This window comes from Pseudopipra pipra, chromosome 13 (assembly GCF_036250125.1).
Source record: "Pseudopipra pipra isolate bDixPip1 chromosome 13, bDixPip1.hap1, whole genome shotgun sequence".
Classification (NCBI taxonomy): Eukaryota; Metazoa; Chordata; class Aves; order Passeriformes; family Pipridae; genus Pseudopipra; species Pseudopipra pipra.
Genome location: NC_087561.1, coordinates 20475688 through 20494695, shown reverse-complemented (window position 1 = coordinate 20494695; position 19008 = coordinate 20475688). Strand labels below are relative to the sequence as shown.

General features: G+C 54.9%; 2 long non-coding RNA genes across 12 annotated transcripts; one reads left to right on the top strand and one right to left on the bottom strand.

The window, feature by feature from the left end:
* Positions 1-11: 11 nt before the first annotated feature.
* Positions 12-6682, top strand: LOC135421685 (uncharacterized). Its single transcript, XR_010434162.1, has 4 exons — positions 12-313; positions 428-845; positions 4465-4620; positions 5179-6682. It is a non-coding gene; the product is annotated as an uncharacterized LOC135421685 (long non-coding RNA).
* Positions 778-17538, bottom strand: LOC135421684 (uncharacterized). 11 transcript variants are annotated; one of them, XR_010434154.1, is made up of 7 exons: positions 14801-16423; positions 13697-14272; positions 9593-9634; positions 7011-7133; positions 4493-5461; positions 1469-4360; positions 778-851 (listed from the first exon to the last, which is right to left on the bottom strand). It is a non-coding gene; the product is annotated as an uncharacterized LOC135421684 (long non-coding RNA). The 11 variants fall into 11 exon arrangements; XR_010434153.1 differs by having other exon boundaries at positions 827-851; positions 1439-4360; XR_010434155.1 differs by lacking the exon at positions 778-851 and having other exon boundaries at positions 858-1639; positions 4211-4360.
* Positions 17539-19008: the final 1470 nt, after the last annotated feature.

Genomic DNA, 19008 nt, shown 5'->3' with positions numbered 1-19008 from the left:
CGAGGGCTCTGGGGCCCGCCGGGGCTCCGGCCACGGGCCCGCTCCGGCCGCGGGGAGCCGGGGCCCTGCCGGGGCAGGGAAGAACGGGGGCAGCCGTTCCCTCGTTCCTCCCACGCTCCGGGCCCCCGAGCAGAGCTGCCCGTCTGTCCCCGTGTCCCTTTGTCTGTCCTCAGGCGGCCCCAGGAGCTGGCACTGACCGTGCCGCGGCTCGGGCACAGGCTGCTCCCAGCTCTGCCTGCGGAACTTCGGCAATTACCCACAGCAGTTCTTTGCCCCGCCATCCATAAGGTGCAGCTCAGCTGACACCTGCCAGGTGAGACCTGAGGCTCTCCTTCCTCTCCCCCGCTTCCTCGGCAACTCGCACCCTCCCGGGGCAAACCCTCTGCTTTTTCAAAATCCCGTTGAAACATTTCCTCTTTATTTGCAGACGGGGAAGGCCCTGCCTGGGAGGGAAACGGCTACAGGGGAGGAAACCAAGAAATGCTCCAACCGGACGGTGCTGCGCGAGTCAAAAGAGGGGCAAGACCGCAGAGAAATACAGTCAGGAAATGCGCTTTTATTCAGTCGCTGCAGGAGCCCTTCGCAGGCACGGGCCGGAGGGAGCGCGGTTGACTGGGCTGTGCCCGGCTGGGGACGGGCACCAATTCATCACTGCCCTGCTCAGGGAGGTTTTCCGGCCGTGTCCGGGCTTCACCCAACGGCTGCAAAGGTGCTCGTGCGACAACCGAGCTCATTTGCAGGGATAAAGGAGCCAAACGAGTCCGGAGGAATCCCTCGCTCCGAGGCAAAGGCGTCGGTCGAGTGTCGCCGCCTGGTCCCGCCTGCGGGGGGGGCGTCTCCTCCAGGTGAGCCTTCGGAACCCAAAATGCCGGGGGGGGCTCAGGTCGGGGCTGCTTTTCGGGCCCGGAGTTGGACGGAGCCCTCGGCGGCTCCTGCTTCCCGCCAGGAACGTTCTCGGGGCTCCCTGGGCAGTCCCAGCTGGGCAGGGAACGCGGGCCGGGAGGAGGCCGGAGCGACAGACAGACAGCGACCCAGCCCTGCTTGGGCTTCCTATTGCCAGGGGATGGGGGAGCTGTGCCCTGGAGCTGTGCCCTACAGCCCCCGTGGGGTGGGCACGGGGAAAGGGCTGCCCGCGGCTCCTCAGCCGGATGTGCATCCCTTTCCTCGGGGAAAAGAACTCCCCGGGGCCACTCCCGAGGCTCCGAAGGGACAGCGGCTTCCCGCCCGGACAGACGTCCTCGCCCGTGCTCAGGGGCTGCCTCGCCCCGGGCCGGGAGCGCGTCCGGCCCCCGCCTTCTCCTGGGCCAACACATCCCCTGGAGCCCGGCCCGGGGCGGAAAACCGGCCGAATTCCAGGGAACTCGCTCAAGTCCCCCCAGGGACACCAGCGGGGCCGGGGGAGGAGGGTTAGAAACAGCAAAGTCGGTGGAAAATCAACCTGTCCTTGTCCCGATCCCGCTGAGCAAACCTGGAACCGTGGCTGCTTCCTGGCAAACCTGACGCTAAAGCGGCAGCTCTGCAAGGGAAGATCCGGGCTCCAGGAGGCACTGGGAGGCTGTTCCAGCAGGAATTCGGCATGGAATTGCGGGCTGTAGGGAGAATTCATCCAAACCTGCAAAGCTGAGACCGGAACCCGAACCTGGGCCCCACAAAGAGAACAATCTTTGTGCTGCCCTGTTGGCCAAAGCCCCTGCACTGAGAGATCTTGGCAGCCTGAGGGAGGGCATTCTCTGCATCCCGGCAACCAGCATCTCCCAAGGGGACAATCCAAGTCCCAACCAATTCCTTTTGCCTTTCCACAGGGACACTGACCCTTATTTGGTCCTGCTCTCCCACGGTTCATTTTGGGGGAGTTTGGGTTTGTGCTGGTTTACGTTCCACAACTCCCCCCACAGCTGGAGATTTGGGGTTGTGCTTCTCTACTCCCAGCAGGTTCCCTAAGGAGCCAGATACTCCAACAATCCCCTCGTTTGACTTTCTAGGTGAATTGTGCACAAACCAGTCCCCCATTCCCTAGCCAGGCTGTAAGTGCTCGTGCCCTTGGCACAGGTGGCTCTGGCTGGGCAGGAACTGAGAGCAGGACACGGGGCAGAGTGGATCAGCTGCCCAGGGACCCTCCAGCAAATGAAGTTACGGGATCCTCATTCCAATCAACGGAACACATTCTGTCTCTGGCAGGAGCCGGGAGCCAAAGCAGATCCCACCTGTCCAGGCTGGGGGGCAGCAGTTGGATCCACTCTGGGGGAAAGCCCCTGTGCCTGCCTGGAGCTCTGACTCTGTTTGTCCTGCCCGCTCCTGACCAGTGTCAGGGGCCCTGGGAGGGATTCAGAATCCAAAGAAACCCCAAATCCTACCGAGGGACTCATCCAAAGGAAGAAAGCCATTCTTGTCATAAAAAGCTTAAAAAGCTGTTAAAAGTTCTAGGACAGCAATACTGGGATTCCTGGGAAACTTAGTAGTGTCTCGGTTCCATTTCAATGTATCTTTAGTCCCACAATGAGCAGCTTGGAGAACTTCCCCTGGGATTTGGAGGCTGAGCAGGGTTTGCTATGGATTGCCCGGCACCTCTGGCCCCAGCTGGTGCAAACACAACTTGGGCCAATGATCTGTGCCTACTGTGTCCCTGTGGACAGTGCCAGGCTGGGCACAGGCACACGCAGCTGGCAGCACTCTCTGCCCCAAACAGCCTCGGGGGGCAGCGCAGCCCCGGGGATCGAGGGGGGCTGGAGGCGGCCCAGGAAAGGCCCCCCCGCTCCCCCCGGGGCAGCTCCACAGCCCCCCTGCCCTCTCTGCCACGGGGGCCCCGCTGCTCCCCCGGCTGGCACAGAGCCCCCTGCCCATGGCTGGCAAACCAGGGCCAGGGCTCGGCCTCACTGCAGCCGCCCCACACAGGAGCAACTCAGGGCTCAGCCCAACATTTCCCTACTGGGCCACTGCAGGGACCCTCAGTTTACCTCAACACATTCCTTCTCTTCCCAGCAGATCACCTGAACTTTAACACCCACAGTTTTCTGTGTCTCTCACCACTCATCACCTCAGGTTACCTCAGTGTGTTCATTCCCTGCCCTGGAGAGAATCAACCTCCTTTTTAACCCCCAAACTTTCCCCTTCCAGCCCACTCCTGGTTACCTCTTCTTGAACACAAAAGAGTCATTCTCTCCCCTAGAGATTACCTTCTTTTTAACCCCCAGAGTCTTCCCTACCTGCACACTCCTGATTACCTCTGTTGGACCTCCAAATATTCATTCTCTGCCCTGCAGATTTGCTCAAGTTTCACCCTCAGAAATTCCTCTGCCTCTCCCCTACTGACTGCCTCACTTTGTTCCAAAATGTTCCTTCTCTCTGCTGCACATTGCCACAGATTTGACCCCCACAACTTTCCCTACAAGTCCTCCACGGAGTACATCATGTTCACCTCTCAATATTCATTCTCTACCATGCAGATTACCTCAGATATTGCCCCCCCAATTTTCCCTACGAGTCCACAACTGATTACCCCAGTTTACCTCAGGATGTACATTCTCTGCTCCACATGACCTCAAATTTTACAAACAGAATTTTTCCCTACCTGCCAAACACTGACTGCCTCACTTTAACCCAAGGTATTCATTCTCTCTGCTACAGATTTTACTCCCAAAATTCTCCTTACCTACCCACATGTAATCACCTGTTCTGTACAAATACATGTTCATTCTCTACCCTGTGGGCTACCCCAGTTTACCCTAAAACACTTCCCAACTGTCCACCACTGAGTACCTCATTTATCCTTCAAAATACTCAGTCTCTGCCCTGGACGTTACCTCAAGTTTTACCCCCAAAGGTTTCCCCCCGTCCTGCCCACTGCTGACTGCCTCAGTGTCCATCAGGAGGTACATCCTCTCTGCTACAGGTGACCTGAAATTTTACAAACACAAATTTTCCCTACCTGCCCACCACTGACTGCCTCACTTTATCTCTAAATGGTCCTTCTGTTCTCTACAGATGAGATCAACTCTTACACCCAACATTTCCCTTCCTCTACATCACCCATTTTCTCTTCCTGACGCCCCAAATTTCCATTCCATCCCTACACATTCCCTGAGTGTTTCCCTCCCAAGCATCCTTCCCTTCTTCCCTGTTTAATAACTCACACTCCAGCCCCAGGCTCTCCGCTCCCCCCTCAGTGGGACCCCTCCAAAATGCCACCTCCCTCCCCTCTGCAGCACCTCACCTTTTCCTTCAGAAACAGTTGCTGGGTCCCCTCGAAATTATCCCAAGTCTGCAGCTACAAATGTCACCTCTGTCCCTGCCATGTTATCCCAGGTTTCCCCAGCTGGGAGCTGCAAGGAATTCAGGCCAGTGAATGGACATCAGGGAACAGCTGTACATGCAAAGGCAGAAAGAGAACATCTGTCAGCAAAAGGCACAAAGAAGGGGACAGGCTTCAGAAAACATTTCTGCAATCTAATGAAGAACTCTTTCCAGTTTCCCAGGGAGAAGAACAGGAACTCACAGCCACCAAGGCCTGACAGTCCCCTGCAGCCAGAGCTCAGCACACACCCAGAGAGGCAATTCCAGCATCTAAAAGAAAAAAAAAAAAAGAAGAAAAAAGTGATTTATTTTGTTTTAAAATTATTTTAAGTTGTTCAAAGCAAAGCAAGCCTTGCTCTGGTTTCAGCTGGGTGAACAGTAAGCGGTGGGCACAGGGCACGTCATTAATGCCCAGGAGATGGTGCTTTGTGGGGGAAGAGCAGCTGATGGAGTTGCCCAGTCCAATTCCTGCCCCAGGCCTGACTGGCCCAGGACAAACCCTCTGGCAGGCAGTGGTTTTGTTCCCTCTAATGGTCAGTGCCCCGTGTGTCCCTGTGGGCAGTGCCAGGCTGGGCACAGGCACACGGAGCTGGCAGCACTCTCTGCTCCAAAGACACTTCTGGGCTCCTTGGCAAACTGCCTCTGACACTTGGTTTTCTCCAGAAGAAATTAAGGAATTGCTCATGGCAGTTTGGAGATGAAGTTATCCCAAAGGCAAGGAAAGAACAAATATTCCTGTCAGAGCCCTCGGGATCTGCTGGGCTGAATTGGGAAGGGCCCATTATCTGCAGAGCAAATACAGGACAACCTCAAACACAAAGCCCAGACTGTCAAGGGGGGCGTGAAAGCACCACTGGGACAAAACTCCACTCTCCTGATTCTTTTCAGGGACTGCTCCAACCCAGCTCTGAAGCTGCCAAGCCCAAACTGTCCCCAGCGCTCTGGAACAACAGGATCTTCCCAGGGATGATGCATTGGAAGCACAGCCCTCATTCTCACCCTCCACACGCTCCCAGGCTCCCCCCAAATTCAGGACAAGGGGCCAAAGGCCACTCGGGCCGGGGCTCTCTCTGCCTCTGCGGGCTCAGGGACTGCAGCCACCAGGGCCCTCCAGCACGGACAGCCTGGACCCAGAGCAGATCCCTGGGCATTAGCAGCGTCCTGGGCACACCTGGAGACAGAAACCATCAGCCTCTGGGACAGTACTTCATTGCCAGCACACACAGCCTGCCACATTTAGGGGGGCAGCTCTGGGACCACAAAGCCCAGTCTGACCCAGTTCTCCTGGGCACCAACACGGACTCCACAAACCCACAGGAATGAGAATGTTCTGCTGCTTTGACAAACTTCAGCCCAGCTTTGCAAACCTCAGTCCCTGCAGCTCCTGCTCTCCAGAGCCCCGTTCAGGGCTGGCTCCAGTTCCCTGGAGAACCTGCCCCAGCCCCACTCTGGGCCAGCCTGAGCAGAAGCCACTGGGCTGCACAAGGAAGAACCCTCCCCTGGCTGCTGCAGCTGGAGGGAGATCCAGCTCCCAATGGAATGCTGGCAACAGCCTCCCAGAGGGTCTCTCCCCAGCCCTTGGCAGTGGCTCAGGATGGCAGCAGCTCCAGTGCCAGCTCGGTCCCTGCACGAGTCCTTGTCCCAGCCCTGCCACACGGACACCCACGGGAGACACCCACGGGCACACAGGCCTTGCTTGCACAATTCCTCACCCACAGCTGAGGGAAAGCCACAATATTAAGAAATACCCTGGGTTGAGAGCACTCATCACTCCAGTCCATCAGGACTTGGAGGCAGTTGGGTAGGCAACAGACCCAAATTCTAATCCTACCTCTACATTTCTAACAGGTTCTCTTAGAACGATCCTGGACAGGAACTCAGACAACAGAACCCATAGACTGCACAAGCAATAACAGAAGGTTTGCCATGAAGAACAGGAGTTCCTTGTTTTCCTTAACACTCTGGGACTGTAGGACCCAATCTTTGCAACCAAGGGACACCAGAGATGTGATTAATACTTAAACCTCTCCCCCGTGGTTCTGTCTCAGAGAACTGGGCCAGCCCCGAGCTACTCCCAGGTGCCTGCAGTGCTTTGGGGAGGGGCAGGACAATGTCCCACTTCTGCTTGGAAACATTCCAGATGAGGAAAAGCCTCTTCCCTTCTCTCTCTCTGACCCAGAACCAAAGCAGTCCTGTAGGACAACACGGACTATGCACGGAAGGCCCGAGTCAGTGGGGGAAAAAGCCTAAACAAACCAAACCACCCCAAATTTCAAGATAAAAACATGCTGCTTCCTTAACAGGAGCACACCAAACTCATTGAAGCCAGAGAGGAAATTACAAACAAACAAATAAACAAACAAAAGACCCAAAAAGATGCTTTGCAGTGATACATTCCCTGGTTGATCATTCCAAAGGAAATTCTCCACAGATCAGAAGCAAGTACCAACACTTGCTTGTCCTCTGTTGAAAATTAATGACTTGAGGGGCTGGACATGTCCAGTGAGGGTTCAGGGGTCTGGTGGGTCCTTTATGGCTGATCCCGACCGGCCCAGGCCAAACCCAACCACCCCATGGCTGCTCCATCCCAAACCTGGGGACAACATTCAGACAGTTTGGAAATACTCCCCTTCCCTGCTACTCCGTCCTTCCTTACACACCCAGTGCCCAGGGAGCAAATGCCAACAGCAGGAGGAGAGAAACGTGTCCCTCTGACTTACCCCACCCCACGGGCAGCACCAGGAGCCCCCAGCCCGGCCGGCGGGGCTGCAGCCTCTTGCCTTTGGCTGCTCCCAGCCCAGGGCACTGGGCAGAGCTGGGCTGGAGCAGGGCTTTGGCCTGGCCTGGAAGAGAGGAGAACAAGGCAATTAAGGGCACTGGGCAAGTCAAAGGCTCCTGCCCTTCACCCTTCTCTTCAATTGCTCACTAAAGAGTTTGAGCCATGAAAAATCCAGGGGGGACAACAAAGGAAACGTGGCCTTTTCCAGCATCTTTATTCCTCTCTACTTCAGGCACTAAAAGGAGGCTCATCTTCCTCACTGCATTCCTTGCTCCATTGGAACAGAACCTTCTTCATTCCAAACCCCCCTTGGGAGTTAGTCAATCCTCTGCCATTGGACTTTGGGCAAAGGAAGAGACACCTGGGATGCTGGAGCCCAGGAAAGGAGGGAGAGGAAGCTGACAGGGAGAGGATTCAAGGCACTCCAGAACTCAGAAATATGTTCATGCCTTGCCAGCCCACCCCAATTCTGTGCCACCCACCTGAGCTGGGCAGGTGAGGCCAAGGCTCCCCTTCCTCCTGCCAGTCAGTGTCCCAGCACACGGATCCCCGTGCTGGGCAGCACTTGGAAAAACTTGGGAAAGGCAAAAGGAAAATGGCACTGCCTGTCAGAAAACAAGTGTCTGTGAACAAACCTGCTGGACAAATTTAATCCCATCCCTCTGCTCCAATAAACACAGGGCAGGCAGGTCTCCCCAGCCCAGGGGAGAAGAGGAAGGAGAACTGCAGGAACACAGGCAGGCACAGGCAGCTCTTGGCACTTCTTCCCTGCAGACCTCTCTGCACTTGGGGCTCTTGGCACTTCATTTATAAAGAAGGGGGGGACAGCAGCCCAGGAATGCCCCTCAAAAACAGGGGCCTGGGCAGCTGGAGATAAGAGGAGGGGAGTTGTGAGGGGAGACACAGAGAGAGAACAGGAACAGGGGTTGTTTGGGAACAGGCTGTGTGTCCAGCAGGGAGGGGAACTGGAAACACGGGAGGCTGGAGGAAGGCAGGGGGGGAGCACGGGCCTGCCTTGGATGGATCCTTTTTCCCTTTGCTCAGGGGCCTCAACTCCACCCTCTCTGAGAGCAGCAGGGAACTGCTGCAGGGGAAGAGTTCATTTAGGCACAAGGCAGCGATGCAGCCACTGGGGCAGGGGAAGAGGGGACAGGAACTGAGAGCAACTGACACAAAAATGACACAATCACCACTGAAAGGGACTTTATTGAGCTGCAACACAAACACAGTCACAGCAGGCCAGGGCCAGAGGTGCCCACAGCACCACCAACACAGCAGCTGGGCTTGCAGGAACACCCTCTACTCAAGTTATGGAGCCAGGGGCTGACAGTTGGCATCCATCCTAAAGATGCACTCAGGCATCAGGGCCAAGTCCTGCCCACTCACTGCACAGTTCAGCCCCAGCAGCAGTGGCATTTTCTGCCTCTCCCTCCAATAGCATTTGGGACCCAACAGTTCAATGCTGGGGAATTTTAGCTTCATCAATGTTTTACAAAGTTGTGCTTCCTGAGAACTGGTGCATTTTTGAGTGTTCCTGACTCTTCCAGTGCTGCACTTGCCAGGATCCTTTGGACCTGGTGTTTTGCTGACAGACAGGGCACTCCAGGAAACAACTTCCCCCCAGTCATGGAAGAATAGGAACAGCTTAAACAAACCCAATCCAACACATGGGATACAGATTTCGGGGATACAAAAGGAAAGGAGCAAGGCATCCCATCCTGACTGCCCCAGAGACAGAACTGTGGCTCAGCAGCAATCCCTCCCCACGGCCCCCTCCCGCTCCCCCCCAGCCCACACGGCAGCCCCGGGGCAGCCGATCCCGCAGGCTCCGGCACTGGGACAATTCCTGCGGGTGCCTCCACCCCCGGGGAGGCTGCGGGGCGGCTCCAAGGGGGTCCCGCTGGCCAGGCTCTGCCCAACCAAGCCGGCTTTAGGCCAGGCCTGGCACTGGGGGGCCGTGGGCACGGGCAGGTTCCCGGGAGCTCCCCGTTGGCCACCCCTGGAGCGCTGGGCAGGCGCCCGGCGGGGCCAAGGGTGGAGGGCACGGAACAGCTGCACACACCTTGGCTGCCTTGGCCCAGCACACACTCACTGCACCTGCAGCCTTCAGCCAGGGCCCCTGAGCACACACAGCCCTCAGGGGCAGCAGCCCCGGGGCTCAATTCTCAGCCAACTTCTCATCCTTTCCTTTGGTCCTTTGAGCCCTGGGCAGGGCAGAGACATGGGAGAAGCACCTTCCTGTCATTGATCCCAGAGACAGCAACTCTGTTGTTCATAAAATCAGTACAATAATTACTGGGATTAGTGGATGGATTAAAGTGTTCCAAAACTTTGTAGCAGGTGGTGAGAATCCTGTAAATATGTCCCACCAGTGGGGAGCAGTGAGTTGTTCTAACCTGATGCCCAAAGGTCACTAATTGACCCCTATAGTTACTGTTTGCATTTGATGATCAAGTCAAGTCTTATTTCGAATTTGCAGGGCAATAATTTGCACTTACATACAAAAATCCCTGGTTTACTTACATTGAAGTGTGTTATTTTTCCAGCACGATATCAGTCGGTGCACTGCAGCAATTCAGGAGACAAAAGCCAGTTAATTTTTGCAATCCAGGATGGGAATACGGTCCTCCAGATCAGTTCATTGGTACCCATTAAGTCATTCTGTGCCTTATTTCTTTGTATTACAATATACACACTATGGCATGGACTACTTTTGCCTCCCCCTGTCATGACTCTGGCACGGGTTAGATGCTCCTGCTTTCCAAAAGTGCTTCCCACTCATAGATTTGGCTGACCCAGCAGTGAGCCATGCATGCTCCCTCTCTTCTCCCAGCACTTGCTCTGGGGCTTTTCCCCATTTCCCCAGTGATTTGTGCTCACTGTCCAGGGGATCTACACTTGTTGCTTCAACCACAGGGCCATTGGCAACTCCCTCCCGAGGCCTCGCTCCTGCCCCGACCCCTGCTCTGGCTCTGGCTTGGATCCACCATCTCCATTCCATGGGGCTGCCTTCCTGAGCAGGGCCTGGCCTGTGCACCCTGGAGGAGCTTTTTACCCAAGGCCTGATAGGGATTTCAGGCCCTCTTATCATTTGTTGTTCCCACTAAAGCCCAATAACGTACTCAGAGCCACTTCTCCAACAGGGTCTATCTTGGGCTGGCTTCCAGTAACTTCCTATTCCCAAATCCTAAGGGCACTTCCTTCCTACCTGGAACAGTTCGTTGGGATACATGCCCGGAATAAAGACAAGTGCCACAAACATTCAAACACACGAAATATCTTTATTGCAGTGAGAATCAAAAAGTTAAAAAGGATACAAATGAACGACCTTATCATGTGGCATTAAAACAAATACTAAGAACAGCATTCAATACAGTATAATATTAACTAGTAAAAAGGGAGTCAAAGGGATACCAAAAAGGATCTTAACACAATATTATGGGTAACTATTGACATGATATTTGGTTAGTAAAAGGGGACATTAAAGGGAAAATATTATGAATACTAAATAAAGGGTATTAAAGGAACACTAAAGGATATTTAAAGTCTTCCTTCTCGGTGGCTTCCCATCACTAAACTGTGCCCACCCCCACAGCCAGGCAGGGCTGTCAGGATCTGCAGCAGCTGGTCGGTGCCCATCCCTTAGCGGGCGTCCCCGCGGAGCAACACAGGCTCGGGGGCAGGATGAGGATCGCTCAGCTCAGCAGTCCTCACAGCCCATTTGATCAGCTCCACATTACACCACGTAGGGCCAGGACGCAGTGTAAGGGGAGGCCTGAATGGCAGCCAAACCCCGCCTGATCATTGCCTGGTGGCAACAGTCTGGGCCTGCCCTACTTGTAGGGCAAGGGGCCAGCGACCCCTGCCCACATCATCTTCCTCTCACCATCATCTTTCTCACCTCTATGGATGACCTCTACCCTTGTGTTTCAAGGGGAGAGGTATCTATCTGGCAAGCTGTAGCAGAACCAAGGAGGAACTCAGCTCTCATAACAGGGGATATCAGGCTGACTTGCTGAAAAGCACAATGGACCTTACAATTAGCTTGTGCCATCAAGTTCCATTGTACCATACTCGAGCCGGTTTCACATCCTAATAGGATTTCTTTCTCACGCCTCTATGCTCCATTGATCATCTCATTCAAAAGTTCCCCCCTTACATTACCCTACTTCTGCCAGAGGCTCCAAGTGGCATCATTAGCACTGGCAGGAACCTTTAGTTCCCCCTCTCTGGCTCGTATTGGCCACAGGTCCGGAGCCTGTTGAATTGCTCCCTGAGCTGTTTCAAACCCTCCTGGCTGCTCATTTCCCACTCAAACTCACACTTCTGCCCTGGGACTTTATGGCACGGGCCAAGGATTGGTCCCAAAGGAGGACCTTCTGGTCACCAAAAGCCAAACAAACCAGTAAACTGCTGGGCTTCCACCTTGCTCTGGGGGTGACAAAGCCTGAAGTCACTTGCCTAGTCCTGGGCAACACTTCCTGGGGACCACAACGCCACTGAGTTCCTAAAAATATCACAGGTTGGGGAGGGGCTTGAATTCTGTCTGGATTAACTCCCCCCCTTTCTTTCCACGTGCTGCACTACTCACTCTAATGGTGCTTGTACTCCCTGAACCATTCCCTCACCCATCCAACCATCCCTTGTCCCCTCTCTGACAAGGACAGTGGCTCCAGGTGTTCTGCCACACTCCCAGGGCAGAGGGTGGGACTGTGCAGCCACCCTTGAGGGGGGGAAACGTGCCCAGGGAAAGGGAACTGCCCTCAGTGTTCCCCAGCACAAGGCAGCCCTTGGAAATATCCACTGCAATGGGACACTCAGGGACAGCAACAAGCACCTGCACAAGGGTGCTCTGGCACAGGACCAATTTTAAGCTCAGCTTTTCTCTGGACCACTTCACTTTGTTTGCCACCTCATCCTGCAGTCAAAACTTGCTGCCCTTGCAACCTTTTAGGGTGACCATAAATTAGAGGCCTCTGCTCCAGCACCCACAAGGGCCTGAACCGTCTGACAGGATCCATTTTTCCAGGGAATTCAAAGCTCCACCTGAGGACCATGGTCTTTTCTCACCCATCCCTGTGCTGGAGCTTGGCCTCTATCTCACTCTGCTTTCAGTTCTCTCCATGGTTGAACACTGGCAGCCCTGGCCCTGGGTGGAGCTCGGCATCCTGATCCCATCCCTCCTGGCCCCGGAACCGCTGGCTCAGCAATGGGGGGCCCTCCATTGCCAAGGGCACGGGCCCGGCGGGGCTCACGGGGGAGCAGGAGGGCGAAGGGTTCCAGCCCTCCTGCTACAACCTTCCACCACTACAGCCAACAGAGGAGCCTCCCCAGCCCTGCCTCCCAAGGCATCCTGAACTAACCCAGCCCAACTCCACAGGACAAACTGCTCCCTGTCTGCCCAGTCCAGTCTAATCCCAGGTCATGCAGAACAACTACTCAGGAGATCAGAGACTCCAGTCCATCTCTTCCGAGCACAGGTTTGGCAGAGTTTGGCAAATAGGGAAACTGAGGAATTCCCCAGTTTGTTTTTCCCACTTTAACCCCTGTCACACCAATCACCTTAACACTGCCAGTCCTTAATTCTCCCTCAGTTGGGTTAAGGACTGAGGAAGTTGGACCTGTGTCTGACCAGGACACGTGCAAACCAAATGCTGGGGACTGGAACACACACCTTGCACTCCTGCAGCTCTTACCATTACATTCAAGAGAAAACAGCCAATTGTACCATCACTGCTCGTTTCTTAATCCCAATCCCACACTGCTTTGGCACTTGGAGCACCACTTTTATCACCCAATTACAGCCCATTAGAGAGCTCCCTGTCTAGCATGGACAGCTACACCTGGGATACTCTCAGCAATGCCTGAATCCATTGCAGGGACCTTGCTTTGAGCTCCCCAGGGCCGGGCACCCCGAGGATCTCCCCGAATAATCCTTTCGGTGCGCGCTGGAGTCCTCGGGGTGCCCCAACCCGGGGGCACCAACAGCACTGTCCCTCCAGGGGGCCAATTTGGTCCCAAGGCTTCAATGGACAGCCCAAAAGGCATTTCCAGAGGCCTTCTTTGGAACCCACCAACGGGTACGGGGAGGAAGCCACAAGAAGGCCTCATTTATAAATGCAGGGGGATCTTGCCTGTGTCCCAGACCGGTCCGGGGATCTGAGGCCCTTCCCGAGAAAATCTCGGTGCCGGCGTGAAGGGCCAGAGATCCCTTGGAGCCACGGGAGAGCAGGCACAGAGTCCCTCCTGCAGGGCCAATTCTGCTGCCTGAACTCAGCTCTTCCAAGAAGCCTCTAAGATTCAGCTGGTGACTTTTAGAAGCCAGGCATTCCTTGCTTACAACACCCTGCCATGATCCCAGCCCCACGGGGGTCCTGGCAATCAGCTCCCAAAGGGCACACACAGGTATCTCCACTGCAGATGATGGGAGGGGTCAGCATTACATGAGGGTTCATCTTCCTTCCCTGCATTCCTGTTCCACATTCAGGACAATCCCCACACTTATCACCATACACACCTACCCTTAGAAGGTCTCTGAGGGGCTTCACCGAGGGCCTTCCCAGGTCTGCTCTGTCTGGAGCCCTCAAAGTCCTCAGTGCCTGCCTGAGGAACCTCAAGACAACTCACCTGCTTACACAGGCACTTGGTGCTGCTTGGCTGCTGCCTCACTTCCCTTCTTCCTTCTTTCTTCACCTCCCTTGGTTAGTCCCTTTAAATCCCTTGGCTCAGCTCTGTGCAGTTTCCAGGCTACATCCTACTGCAAAAAGGATTAGCTCTTGTTACATCTCAACACTCAGATATCATTCCCTCTTTATTCTTCACACTTGGCCATTAGGCCAGGGTCTCATTATTTAAAGCAGAGTTTGACTCCTCAGTGACAACAACAGCTACAGCCCTGAATCATAACACAGGCTGAGACACAAACACGGATGGGAACTCTGAAGGATCCACTTTGTTCTGCTCACCAATCAAAAGGAGCTTTCTTAACTCAGGAATAACAGACCCCAGGTCCTTTTTCTGCAACTTTAGCTGCTATAGATGTGACCCACAGGACCTGCAAAGGCCCTTCCCACTTCCCCTGCAGGGCTGGCAGTGCCACCACTCGACACGGCCCCAGTGGCTGGGCAGGAACGGAGGGGCTGGGGCGTCCAATCCATCGGCCCAGGCGGCACCAGGAGTTCCTGCAGTTCCTGAGGGGAGAGCCTCAAGACAACAAAGGATTATGGAGATCATTTTAAACTTCAATATGCATATCTCCGGGAATATGGGGACTTTGACAAGGCCTACTGGTGCAACAAGGACACACTCAAGGCTGTCTATTGAAAGCATCTACTAGCACTCAAAAGCTGTCACTGTCCTTCTTTCAGGGGCAACTCAGGAAACTCTCTTTGCCAAGAGCCTCCAGGAGGATTTCCAGCTTTTGGGGCTCTCTTTTACCTATTTTTCCCATCACTGTAGCTGGGACTATCACCTGCCCTACAGAGGGAACAGCCCACAACGTTCACTTGCAGGGATGCCATTAACTCAAAGTCCCTTGTCAGGGGGGTCACTGCACACCTTGTCCTTTGTTTGCCCTCCCCAGCAAAGATGCTTCCAACAGTTCTGACACATCTGGCACACCCAGAGCTCTCCTCAGGGAATGCTTTAGCTGCTTAAAGGCTGCCCTTGCACCATCTAGCCAAGGCAGCAAATGCTTACAGGCTGTTGGAAAAGTTGCCTTAACAGTCTTACCACACATCCAGAGGGAGCAATCCAGAGTCCACCCCGTCCTACCATTCCCAGAAAGGCAGTTCATGGGCTGTCTGGGGCTCAGGAGTCAAGTGGCTTCTCTTCTTCCTTTCCCCTTTCCAGATTTTCTCCTTCAAAGGCAAAGGTTTCTTGGCTTTCCTTGCTCAAGGAGATGCAGCAAAGGCCATCTTTTAAATCCAATACTGCAAACTCCTTGAGATTGTCATTCAAGGTGGTTCTCTCAGGTCCTGCACTCATCAATCATCTTGGCCATTGGTTCCTTGGCAGGTTCTTGCATTCACATCCTACAAGCAAACCAGGATGAGCCAATTTAGCTGTTACTGCAACCAATCCAAGCTGGCATTCTGATTTTAAAGGATACTGGCTTTGCCTTACCCATATAGATCCCACATTAGGGGTAATACCTACAGGTTCTGCCCTCTTCCACTCTCCTGCAGTTCCACTGGCCCACACCACAGGAACAACTGCAGCTGCCACTTCAGTCGGGACCTTGCTGCTGACAGGAGTTATTCCCGGTACAACAAGAGCTGCTGCTCTGACACATTTAGTTCCAGCAATTACAGTTTCAATATCCCCAGTTTTCAATTTCATTTCTGCCTCAACTTTTCCACTCAATCTCTTGCTAGCACAGGTTTGGCTGAGTTTGGCAAATAGGGAAACTGAGGAATTACGCAATGTTTTCCCAATTTAACCCCTGTCACACCAATCACCTTATCACTGCCAGTCCTTAATTCTCCTTCTCTTGTGTTAAGGACTGAGGAAGTTGGACCTGTGTCTGACCAGGACACGTGCAAACCAAATGCTGGGGACTGGAACACACACCTTGCACTCCTGCAGCTCTTACCATTACATTCAAGAGAAAACAGCCAATTGTACCATCACTGCTCGTTTCTTAATCCCAATCCCACACTGCTTTGGCACTTGGAGCACCACTTTTATCACCCAATTACAGCCCATTAGAGAGCTCCCTGTCTAGCATGGACAGCTACACCTGGGATACTCTCAGCAATGCCTGAATCCATGGCAGGGACCTTGCTTTGAGCTCCCCAGGGCCGGGCACCCCGAGGATCTCCCCGAATAATCCTTTCGGTGCGCGCTGGAGTCCTCGGGGTGCCCCAACCCGGGGGGCACCAACAGCACTGTCCCTCCAGGGGCCCAATTTGGTCCTAAACTGCAGGGAGATCTTGCCTGTGTCCCAGACCGGTCCGGGGATCTGAGGCCCTTCCCGAGAAAATCTTGGTGCCGGCGTGAAGGGCCAGAGATCCCTTGGAGCCACGGGAGAGCAGGCACAGAGTCCCTCCTGCAGGGCCAATTCTGCTGCCTGAACTCAGCTCTTCCAAGAAGCCTCTAAGATTCAGCTGGTGAGGTTTAGAAGCCAGGTATTGCTACACACTATGAGATATTTTAAAAGCTTACTGAGTGAAAAAACATCAAGCTTTTATCAGTGACATCTGATCTCAAACAGACAGCTCCTTTCTCCTTTCAGTACAAAATTATTTTCATGGAATCATTTCATAGGAAGTGCCCAGGAACCCCAGACTGTGCTTTCCATAACAGAAAATAAACAGAGGGAAGGAGCTTTGCACGAGTGTAACATACTCCAGAACACACCTGACTTTAGTTTTACTCTTGATGTTCAAATAGAGCAGAAGACAAAAACACCAGCAGGAGAGCTGGCACATTACCCATGGTACCCTGAAAGTCCACCTTAAGAGAGCTGGAGAAAAATCGCAGTTGTGCCAGTCCCTTTTGCCTGCAGATGGCTGGGGATCCTCTCCATCCACCTCATGCTCTCCCAACAGCAGAAAGGGTGACCTCGGGGACATGGTGGCACTCCACATCCTGCTGAGAGAGCAAGGAAACCTTTAGCATAAAGGGGAGTTGGAATCTAAAACTTCCTTTCCTGGGAGCTTTGTGAAGCCTGCAACCAAGAGGGGGAAAATTTGCATCTCCTTTGGTGCAGGTGTCAACAGAGGCCAACAGAGCTTGCACCTTTTTCAGACAACTGTGCCCCTTTTGGCTCCCTGGCAGCTCCAATGGCACCAGAACCCCCTTCCAGCACACACACGGCTGTCACACACAGGCACCCACACACCTTTGCTCCAGCCCACACGGGGCCAACATTTCCTCACCCTGCACATCCCAAGGGGAGTAGTTTTGCTAGAGAGCACAGCAACCCCCCTGTCCTCACAAACTGCCTCCCTGCAAAGAAAGGAATAATTTCTCCTGGACACTTCGCCCACAGTCAAGGGCTTTTCAAATGTGCTCAGGGTCCCTCCCAGCTTCTGCCTGTCCTTGCATTTAAAGGCATGGGCATGTTTCAACAGCAGAACCCAGCTCCTCCCTGGCAGTACAAGCCCTGCTCTTACCTGGACAGACTCCCGGGCTCGGCACAGCTGTGGCTCATGGAGCAGCTTCCCAAGGCCCTTCTCTCTCCCCGCAGGAAGCACAACTCGCCTCCACTGCCCAGCACCAGGGGAAACCACGAGCCAGGCTGCAAATTGACACAGAACGAGCAAAAAGCATTAATGCAGCACCAAAAAAAAACAAGCTAAAGCAGTCTTGGCCTCGTAACCCCGCACAGGGAAAGGCTTTGGAATTCCAAAGCAAAACTTGATCCACCCAGAGAGCACCAGCCCCGCAGCCCTGCCACGGCTCCCCCAGGGTCACCCGGCAGGGAAGGGGTTTACCCGGCCCCCGCTGCCCAGCACAAGGCGCCCCTAAACGCCCCCCGGCTCCCCCGGTCCATAACCCATCGGCCAAGGCGCTCTCCCCTCCGCAGCCCGGGCAGCAGCGGGGCCGCGCCCTCAGCCCTCACACACAACCGCCCGCACCCGCCCCGCCGGCCCTTTATACCGCGGGCCGGCAGCGCTGCCCAATCAGCGCTCGAGCGCCGCCGCCCAATCCCAGCCCGCCGGTCCCCGCGGCCCCGCCCCGCCCGCTCGGCTGAGGGAGATCGGGAACTGGGGACAGGAACCTGCTGCTGGGGGAGAGCCTGGAGATGGAATTGCACACGGGCACCTGAAGCCCAGGCGATTTGCTTGCCTTGGCAAGGCCCTGTGTTGCTCCCAGTCACAGGAAATCTCTGTTTCCCTGCCCAGCCCTGGAGACAGGTGGCCCCTAAAATCCCCGGCAATCAGGAAGCACAGGCTGCAGGAGCTGGCAGGACCCAGTGGCCGTGTGTGCTGTGTGACACCGTGTCCTGCAGCCCCACGGACCTGCACAGCAGGGACAGGTCCTGGCAGCGTTTCAGTGCCGAGGCCAAAGCTGGGGCTCAGGGACAGCTGGGGCACGTGGCAGCTCTGGGAATCTCTGCCATGGATGTCTGGCCATTCCAGGACTGCCTGCTGGGCAAAGGAGCTTCTCTGCAGACTGTGGAACTAACAGGTCTCGTGGACTGTAAGAAGCCAGAACTGCTGCAGGACTGTAGAGGAATCTGGGTCAGAAGAGACAGTTCAAGGTCTCTAAGTCTGACCTCCTGCTCAGGCCACAGTCACCAATGGGATCGGACCGGGCTGCTCAGGGAGGGGTCCAGTCATGTTTTGAAACATTCCACGGATGGGGATACAACAACCTCCCCAGGCAACCCATTCCATGAGCGACTGCCCTGACAAAATACCTTCCCCTCCTATGTGGTTGGAAGCAACAGCTGGGCTGGCAGGAGCAGAACCTCCCTGCTGGGCCATTCCCCAGCAGCCCAAGTGCCCTGTATGGGGCTTGGTGCGGAGGCCTGGGCGGCTCATTCCTCCAGCTGGGCATTTTAGGAGCTGCCCTTGCCCTGTCACTGCCAAGTCCCTCTGGCAGTGGTGCAGCTCCTCAGCTGCAGTGCCTCTGAGGGACCCCCGGCCATGTTTCCCAGCAGCTGAAGGAAGGGAGGGTCACCCCCCAAGCTGGGCTGCCTTTCTCTCGCTGCCTTTTCCCCACCTTTACACTGCAGTGACAAGAGCTGCACTTTCCCAGGGAACGGGGCAGTGACAGGGGAGAGCAGCAGGCAGGAACCCCCTTCTTTTCTGCAGGCCAATGACTAACTGTGTGTGAAGGGACAGCGACTCTGGTACCAACTCCACCTCCCACTTCTTGTCACAGATCGATCTGAGGCACTTGCCAGGTCAATATCTGCCCTTTTCAGGAGCACCAGGCTTGTGTTCAGTGTCCTCACTGTAGCCCACGAATCCCTCTAGGTGTTAAAT